This window comes from Mauremys mutica, chromosome 16 (genome assembly GCF_020497125.1).
Source record: "Mauremys mutica isolate MM-2020 ecotype Southern chromosome 16, ASM2049712v1, whole genome shotgun sequence".
Classification (NCBI taxonomy): Eukaryota; Metazoa; Chordata; order Testudines; family Geoemydidae; genus Mauremys; species Mauremys mutica.
This window is the reverse complement of record NC_059087.1, coordinates 25,113,357-25,122,764: the sequence shown is the minus strand read 5'-3', so window position 1 is coordinate 25,122,764 and position 9,408 is coordinate 25,113,357.

The window sequence follows — 9,408 nt, the reverse complement described above, 5'->3', positions numbered from 1 at the left end:
AGACTGCAGTATCAGCCCACTCATCACAGGCAAAGGGGGTTTGGACCTGCTGCTTCGTCCTACCCCTGGGCTGCCCTCTGCAACCCACCGTACCTATGGCCCTTTGCTAGGCCGCAGCCTGGGGCTGTCCTGGCTAGAGCTTCCCTGGCTCCTCAGCCTATCCCCCAGCTCTGCTTCCCTCAGGTATCTAGCCTCCAGCTAAGCAGCCAGGCCCATCCCTCTCTGCAGGCAGAGAGAGACTCTGTCTGGGCTCTAGCTTCCCTGCTTCTTATAAGGCCCAGGGCTTCAGTTTGGGGCGTGGCCTCCAGCTGTAGCCACTTTCCCACTCAGCCCAGCTCTGTCAGGCCACTTTTAACCCCTCTCAAGCCCTGTCAGGCAGCATTTCAAAGCCCTCAGGGCCGGAGCAGGGTCCACCCTGCTACACACCCTCCCCCTCAAGAACCCCTCCAGCGGGGCAGGCGGGCATTCTACCGGCCCAGGCTCCTTCTGAGCTGGACACGCAGGGAATCCCTTTCTCGCCGCAGGCCCTCCAAGGTGTGGAGCAGCCTGCTGACTTCCCCCTGGCTCCGGGTCCCCACCATAGACCTCCCAGGTCCTCTGTGGGTTTCCCCTCGTGTTTGGGTCCCTACGTCGGCCCTCCTGGCCGTTGTCTGGGTCCCCCGCTCAAGGCGAGGCCTTACCGGCACGTCCCCCCTTTTCCCCAGGGGGGCTTGCCCCTTGATAGGGGACGTAGTATGGGAGAGGAAGCATGCTCGCTGCCTCTCCCCTGCCTCAGCCCCTGTTTTGTGGGCTTTGGGAGCCTTATGAGGGCACAGTCTCTTCATGTGTCCCCGCTCCCCACACGCCCAACAAGTTCGGAGGCCCCCTGTTAACTTCACAGGGGGCACTCGAGTCTGGTAGGGACACTCCCGTCTGAGATGTCCCCGTCGCCCACAGGCGAAACAGTCTTTAGGCCCCGGCACTGGCCTCCAGCCCAAGGTGCCTGGCCCCTGTTGAGGTCCGTGTGCCCTGGGCCGTTCCTGAGCGGCCGGTCCCAGAGTGCCCGGCCCCGGATTCGGGGCCCGGGCGGCCGGTCCTATAGGGGCCTCAGCCTCGAGGAAGTCCTCCATAAGGCTAACGGCCGTTTTCAACGTCTGCGGCCGGTGCCGCAATACCCACGCCCTCGCGGAGGCCGGGAGGATGTGCACGAACTGCTCGAGCACTATCTGCTCTGTGATGTCCGCGGGAGCTCTATGCTCAGGCTGCAGCCATCGAGTCGCCGCATCCCTTAGCTCCTGGGCCACAGCCCGGGGCCGGACACCCGGAGGGTAAAGCCTCCCCCGAAACCGTCGTCGATAGGCCTCCGGGGTGACCTCACAGCTGTCTAAGATGGCCGCCTTCAGCCGAGCGTAAACCCGGGCCTCATCATCGGGGAGGTCCCGGTAAGCCCTCTGAGCAGGCCCCGTCAAATAGGGGGCGAGGATGGTTGCCCACTGGTCCGATGGCCACCCGGCGATGGCCGCCACCCGTTCGAATGTCACGAGGTACGCTTCGGGGTCGTCCTCGGGCCCCATCTTGGTTAGCCGCACGGGCGGCACAGGGGGTGTGGGTGAAGCCGCCCCCCCTGGCACGATGCCACCGGGGCTCGGCCACAGGGTGGCGAATTGCTGGAGCCAATCGGACTGTTGTTCCCGATACTGGGCCTCCATGGTCTGCAGCCACTGCTGCTGGAGGACCCCCAGCTGCTCCATGAGCTGCTCCTGCTGCTGCCGCTGGCCTCCGGCCAGGAGTTTAATAAGAGTCTCTGTCTCCATGCTTATCTAGGCCGTCGTCCTCTGGGCAACTGTCCCCCAGTTCTTGCCCTGGCCCTTTGTATCAGGGGCGGTTCTAAAGGTCTCTGGTCAGGTACCACTGTAAACGGGTGGTACTCACCCCTGCGGCGCCTCCTGCTGGTTGGGCTCAGATTGCCCCGTAGTTCTGCTCTGGAGCGCCCTCGGCAGGCTGGTGACCCGCCTGTTCGCAGGCCCCGGCGTCCCTCCCTGGACCCGGTGCCCCCTTTCTATAACTGGGTCTCCCCCTCCCAGGGGAACCCCCACGCTACTATCCCCACTTTGCCTCAGTAGTGGCCACTGACAGTCATGCTCTAGCCCCACACCCTGGGGCAGACTGCAGTATCAGCCCACTCATCACAGGCAAAGGGGGTTTGGACCTGCTGCTTCGTCCTACCCCTGGGCTGCCCTCTGCAACCCACCGTACCTATGGCCCTTTGCTAGGCCGCAGCCTGGGGCTGTCCTGGCTAGAGCTTCCCTGGCTCCTCAGCCTATCCCCCAGCTCTGCTTCCCTCAGGTATCTAGCCTCCAGCTAAGCAGCCAGGCCCATCCCTCTCTGCAGGCAGAGAGAGACTCTGTCTGGGCTCTAGCTTCCCTGCTTCTTATAAGGCCCAGGGCTTCAGTTTGGGGCGTGGCCTCCAGCTGTAGCCACTTTCCCACTCAGCCCAGCTCTGTCAGGCCACTTTTAACCCCTCTCAAGCCCTGTCAGGCAGCATTTCAAAGCCCTCAGGGCCGGAGCAGGGTCCACCCTGCTACAGTTCTGTATAGCCGAGTTAGATCTTGGAGAAATGCTTATTAGTAGCAGTGAAATAATTTTAAAAGCTACACATATCATAAGTAAAATGAGTTTAGTTCCTTAGTTTTTCCTCTAACTGAATGTTTTCTTAGGTTATACCCACACAAGCAAACAAAAGTGTTACAATGTACATTCCATATGTAGACTTAATGTGTCCCCCAGGCATTCAGCATTAAAGAGATGTACTCAACAGGCTGGATGGAAAGGATGGTCTCATGAGTAAAAAGGAGATCTGAGTTCTAGTTCCAGCTAAGCCAAAAGCTTCTGGTGTCACTTTGGCCAAGTCAGTTAGGTCCAAATTTCCAACAGGTAGCGGCTTCTGACTTTGGTGCCCAACTTTAGAAAACCGTGGGCTAATATTTCAGAGTTTCTCAGCACTCATAACCCCAGCTGAAATCAGTGGGAGCAGAAATGCTCAGTGGCTCTGAAAAATCTTACCCTTGAAGCCTCAGATTGGGCCTCCAAAAATGCAGGAATCCAAAATTAGTTGTCAGTTTTGAATAATTGATATTTAATCACTGTGCTTGTTTCCTGATCTGTAAAGTGGGACCAATAACATTTTCCTACTTCACAGGTATGAAGTTGTATTCATTAATGTTTCATAAAAGTGCTTCTGATCCTTGGATAGCAAGTGCTATTCACTGTAAAAATCTTCCGTCACCATCTCCATTTTGCGATATTTGGAAGAACAGCTTCCAATGAACAGAAATTGCTTGTCACTTTCCACCTCAATATGTAAGATGACTGAAGTTCAGCAGAAACCATATTGCTGAATTTTATATTTCTTTCATAATGTACAAATAAAGTGCCCTGTGGAAATATCAGAACAAAAGTGACAGGTGCCTCCTGAATATTTTTAATTGCTGCCAAAAATAGTCTGAAGCCCTCGCGAAAGTTAATGCAGACAGTATATCCATGGAAAGGATCAGCACCATGCGAACAGTGGAATAAGTTGTTTCACCTGTTAAAATATAAACAACAATTGCTCTCTCTATCCCCTCCTCACAATTCCATTGCCTTATATTAGAAAAGATGGGTGTGTTAGACACACCCCATTCCAAAATGTAGGAGCAATTGGATTTGGGGTTACTGCTGTGGGGTCTGTGCCTGATTCAATGGCTCAATAAAGTGAGTTCTGAACCCTCACTTGAATTCCCATGTGCTGTACCCTACCATTGGTGGACAGGTTTTCAAAGGATTTTTATTATTTAGCTGTATTACTGTAGCACCTAGGAGCCCCAATCATGGCACAGGACCCCACTGTGCTAGGCACTGTACAAACACAGACCAAAAATGTGCTCAGCAGCCACAATCAGGTCAGATTTTCCGAAGAGCCCAGAACACTGGGGTACTGAATACTTGCAAATTGCCATAGATGTCACAATGGAAGCTGCTGGGTACGGAACACTCTGAAATCGGTCTCCATATGGCTAAGTCAGCCTTTGAGGGCATTTGTACCATGGCTTGTCCTCACTGAGACTTAGTGAACGGCAAGTCAGGTGTAAATCTATAGTGTACTAGCTTGCTGTGCGCTAACTGGCCATGAGGACCCTGCTAATGCCCACTAAGAGTTCTGTAGGTCAAAGTGCACTACAGAACTTTTAGTGTGCGGTAAAGTCCAAATGGCGAATTGGCATGTGGCATGCTAGTGTCCTGTATATTTATACCCCAGTTTGCTGTGCACTAAGTCTCTGTGTGAACAAGCCCTCAAATATGAACTAATCCCCTTTACTATTTAGGGAAAACATTACAAGCCAAAGGACTTTAGTCTCCGTGTCTTTACTCCTTTTGCCCACTGCTTTCCACAGCCAGATAGTACAATAATAAATGCTAATAAAATAGTTCCAAGGATTTTTATACCATGTGCACTTTACTGTGTGTGAAGCATAACAGGACAGAGGCTTTCCAAGGGAAAGATGAGAGGAGCACCTCCCTTAAAGTATCTGCCACCACAGGGAGGAAAAGGGAGTGATTGGAGAGTGTTGGGAGCTCCCCAGAAGAGGAGGAATCAATTTGTTCAAATGTTAAATTCAAGGTGGGGTGTGAGGGATGGAATATTCTCTTCCCCCCTCCCCCAAATCCCCATAAAAAATGGGTCATCTCCTCTCATCGTAAAGTCAATCAGTGAATGCTCCATGGGGTAGGCAGGAGACGATTTGCCTACTCTGGTCTGAGGCAGATACAATATGATTTTTACCCTGTGTTTTGTCTCTGAGTCTAATCCATGTTACTGGGCTCAATGCAGTTGCAACTGGGTGGGGGCTAGTGGCCTGTGATATTCAGGAGGTCAGTCTGGATGATCTGCCCGTCCCTTCTGGCTGTAAGCTCTCTGACTGTAAGCTATGAGTGCCAGTTTTGCTCAACAGAGGTAAGTTAGTTCAGACCCTGCATTCATTGCACTGGGACAATTCCCACTCGATACAGAGAACTCATTGGATGTATCAGGAATGCAGGATTGGGCCCCAGGTGGTTAAGCATTGCTTTCTCTAAAACCTTCTTTATTTAAATTCTCAGAGATTCCAAGGCCAGAAGGGACCACTATGATAATCTAGTCTGACCCCCTGTATAACACAGGCCAGAGAATTCCCCCAAAATAATTCCTAGAGCAGATCTTTTAGAAAAAATGTCCAATATTAATTTTAAAATAATCAGTGATGGAGTATCCTCCACACCTCTTGATAAATTATTGTTGCAGTGGTAAATTACTCTCACTGTTAAACTTTTACATCTTATTTCCAGTCTGATTAGCTTCAACTTCCAGCCATTGGATTGGGTCAGGGGTAGGCAACCTATGGCATGCAAGCTGATTTTCAGTGGCACTCACACTGCCCAGGTCCTGGCCCCAGTCCGGGGGACTCTGCATTTTAATTTAATTTTAAATGAAGCTTCTTAAACATTTTAAAAACCTTATTTACTTGACATACAACAATAGTTTAGTTATATATTATAGACTTATAGAAAGAGACCTTCTAAAAACGTGAAACCTTAAATTAGAGTGAATAAATGAAGACTCGGCACACCACTTCTTAAAGGTTGCCAACCCCTGGATTGGGTTATATCGTCCTCTGCTACATTGAAGAGCACATTATTAAATATTTGTTCCCTCCCTGTGTAAGTACTTACAGACTAATCAAATCACTCCTTAACCTTCTCTTTATTAAGCTAAATACATTGAGTTATTTGAGTCTATAGCTATAAAGAATTAGAAAACCTGCCTTAATCATTCTCATGGCTCTTCTCTGAACCCTCTCCAATATATCCACATCCTTTTTTGAACTGTAAACACCAGAACTGAGCACAGGATTCCAGCAGTGGTTGTACCAATGTCAAATACAGAGGTAAAATAACCTCTCTACATGTACTCAAGATTCCCTTGTTTACGCATCCAAGGATTGCATTAGCCCTTTTGGCAGCTTGTGTTCAGTAATCCCCAAATTTTTTTCAGTCAGTGTGTTAGTAAGGCCTACATTCTTTGTATACATCTGTGAACATTTAGTCATGTTAAAAACACATATTGTTTGCTTGCACCCAGTTTACCAAGCGATCCAGATTTCTGTCCTCTTTGTATCCAGAACAAGCATATTTTTCTTCCTTTGTATCCAGAACAAACATACATCAGCATGAAAAGAAGTCATGAATACATCCAGTACTTTCCTCTTAAAACTACCATGATCTCACCATCTCCAAAGCCCAAAGGAAATTCAAGCACAACTCCAGAGGACGGCGTTGAAGGATCTGACTTAAAACTCTCAAAAGCTGGGAAATTTCTGAGCAAAGTCTGCAAATCTAGACATGGAATAGGAAAGCGACTTGCAGTGAGCTTTAATAAAATGATTCCAGTCTGCAGCTTGAAAAAAAGAAGGCCTGCCATTCAGCAAACAGGAAATCCCAGAATTTATAGATGACCCCGTTACAAAGCAAATGTTTTGGAACAAATTGTTCCTTTTCTAAATGCCTGTTTTCCACTGCTTTCTCTTTTCCACTTTCTCTCTGGCTCCTTGGTAAGCAAAGACCACAGTGACACCTGCTGGCTTCATCTGGTAGTGGCACTTTGGAGGGTGACACCCATAAAGATTACAGCAAATTAGGGCACCGACCTAGTCTAGAAATTGTGTGTGTGTTATACTCAGAACTTCTTTCTCTCCCCCCACCCTCTCGACACCACTTTAAAGACAAAGACCATCTGAATGAGGACAACTACTAACCTCTCTCTGCCCTTACTTTGTCCATTAACTTTCAAGAAGCTGAAAGTAGGGAGCAGCAGGGAGATGGGGGAAACGCAGTGGCTAATGTAAATTGAAACAGGTAGGGAAGTCTCATAGCGCAAGCCAAGGACGGGGTGGAGGGGAACTGTGGAGAAATGCTGCTCTAACCAAGCCAAGGATAGGAGAGGGAGCTCCTCTCTGCTTTTACCTCCCCCACTCCTCCTTAGTTCAGCCCTTGGGGAAGAGACAAACACAAAGTCAGCCAGTGCTGGTAAGAGTCAGTATGTGCATGCCACTTGGTCCTGGCTGTCTATTTCCCTGACATAAGATCCCACTCCAATACTGCAAGACACTTTGTCCTGAAATTCGGGCCCCACAACCTACTGACCTACAGATCCATTTATCAGCTGAGCCGTGTGGATTGTCCTTTCCCTTGCTGACACAAGGTGGGCGTGTGTTCTGAGCCACAGAGTCCACTAAGGAGGTTTTCTATGGAAGGTCATTTCAAATTAATGGGAATGCCAGGATGTGCCAGTTTCAGTACATCCCAAAAGTGCAGACACATGTTTTCCTGGAGGAATGTCCAAAAGCTTCCTGTCTCACTCTTTGGTATGGCATTCAGATTTAACACCTGGCCATATAGAAACCAAGTCTAACAAAGGCTCTCTCCTTTTCCTCCCACCCCATACCACTCCTAGTTATGTGGCAAGGAGGGAGATAAAATTACTAAAGGGAAAAATGAATCAAGCTTTAAAAAAAACCTCATGGCAAATTGCACCATTTTTCTCCTCCATGGCGATCATATTGCTTAGATTTTTCTATACACTTTTTTTATAGACATTCAATAAATCTTTCTATAGTGCCTCTTTAATGTAATCTCCCATGGGAAGTCATTGAGGCTCAGTCACTAGGGGCATTCAAGGGAAATTTAGAGTAATACCTAGAGTAGGCTTGAGAAGAGGAACTCCAGCACTCATGAGAGGGTGTGCTGAACTAAACAGGGCCAGAGGGCCATATATAAAATATGATTCAGAAGTGGCACTGAGATTATCCCTAGGTGTTGTGTTTTTTTAAAAATCCTGTCTCCAGAGTCAAATAACTTGCCTGAATCAGCTCTTACATGTTTCTTGTCCATGATTTTTGCAGGCATCTAGTGAAGCACTTTAAAGTTTGCCCAATGAAAAAGAAGCTCAGGGACGATGGTAAATCTTTCCTCCTGAAACTGATCCTCAAGATCAGGGCTCATCTCAATTTTCTTATACTACCCCCTCTCCATGTTAATAGTCTTTTTCCTACAATAAAGTGTCCAGAGAACTGAACACAGATCTCAAGTGCAGGCAAAACTGTGAAGTCTAATTTGAGGTGAGCTAGAGCTGCCAAGTTTGGATCTGGAGTTCTCTAAAGTTGCATCAGAACAGTAAATAAATTCTGGTGTTGTCTGGAACTATTACTTGGTCTAGCTAATACTTTAAGCACCATGGGCCAAATTCTGACTGCATTTATGGTGGTGTAAATCTGGGGTAGCTCCATTGATTTCAATAGAATTACAGTCATTTCAGCCAGTGCAGAATTTGGCCCTGTATATTCTGTCTGTAAAGCTCCCTATGTACCCATAGAGCTACAAAAACAAACTTCACAGCTTAAAAAAGATTAACCTCCCTGCCCACTGCATCCCACCCCACCCCCAACACACACATATTAAAGGTAATAAAATCAAAAAGAAAATGAAATGGGTAGAAGAGCTATAACCAGTCACTGCTCCGTGCAAATGAGTTGTGTATGTGTGGTTATTGCCAACCGTTTAAGATTTTGCTATGGTTTTTAAAGTCAATATACAAAGGAATATGCCAAAGGTTTCAGTTCTGTGGCTGTTCTGAATGTTTTACATAAATACTCAAACTGTCATGGAAATGGGTTCACTAAGAAATATGCCAATATACCATGTCTGCACTGATGGAAGGGCCTTCAGATTGTCATGTGGTATCATGCCAGGCCATCAACAAATGTGTCACAAGGTGAGGTTGTGTTGCACTTTGTGTACCTTGTTACTAAAGCCAAACCCAAGAAAAGAGGCAAATTTTGGCCCTATCCAGAGTGCAGAGCCTTCGTTTCAGAGCAAGGTGGGAACGTTGCCTCCTCACATCACAATTACCGGTAGGCTATATTTGTATCTCTGCAGCCAGGCATGGAGGCTGAAGGTTGGGAATTTCTCCACAACTCCCATCATATCTTTTTTATTTTAACATGCTGGAGTGGATTGTAATCTAGAAGAGAGGTGCTTACAGGACAGTCTTTGGCCAATGTGCCACCATAGCAAATAAGGTCAGTTGAGCACTCTGTGGATGCTCAGGCTGGAGCATGAGTGGGATTCTCCTTGAATTAGGGTCTGGTCTGTGCAACTTCTTTCCTGAAATGCAGAGCCAGTTTGAAAGGGTTTCCAGACCTTCCTTGCAAGCACCTCTTCCCGGCCATTTCTGTCCATAGCATGGTCTTGTAACTGCCCTGAGGAACAATCCCACCACAGTCCTTTGGCCCAGATCCTCCAAGATATTTAGGCACCTAATGTCCATTGAATTCAGTGAAAGTTAGGAGCCTAAAT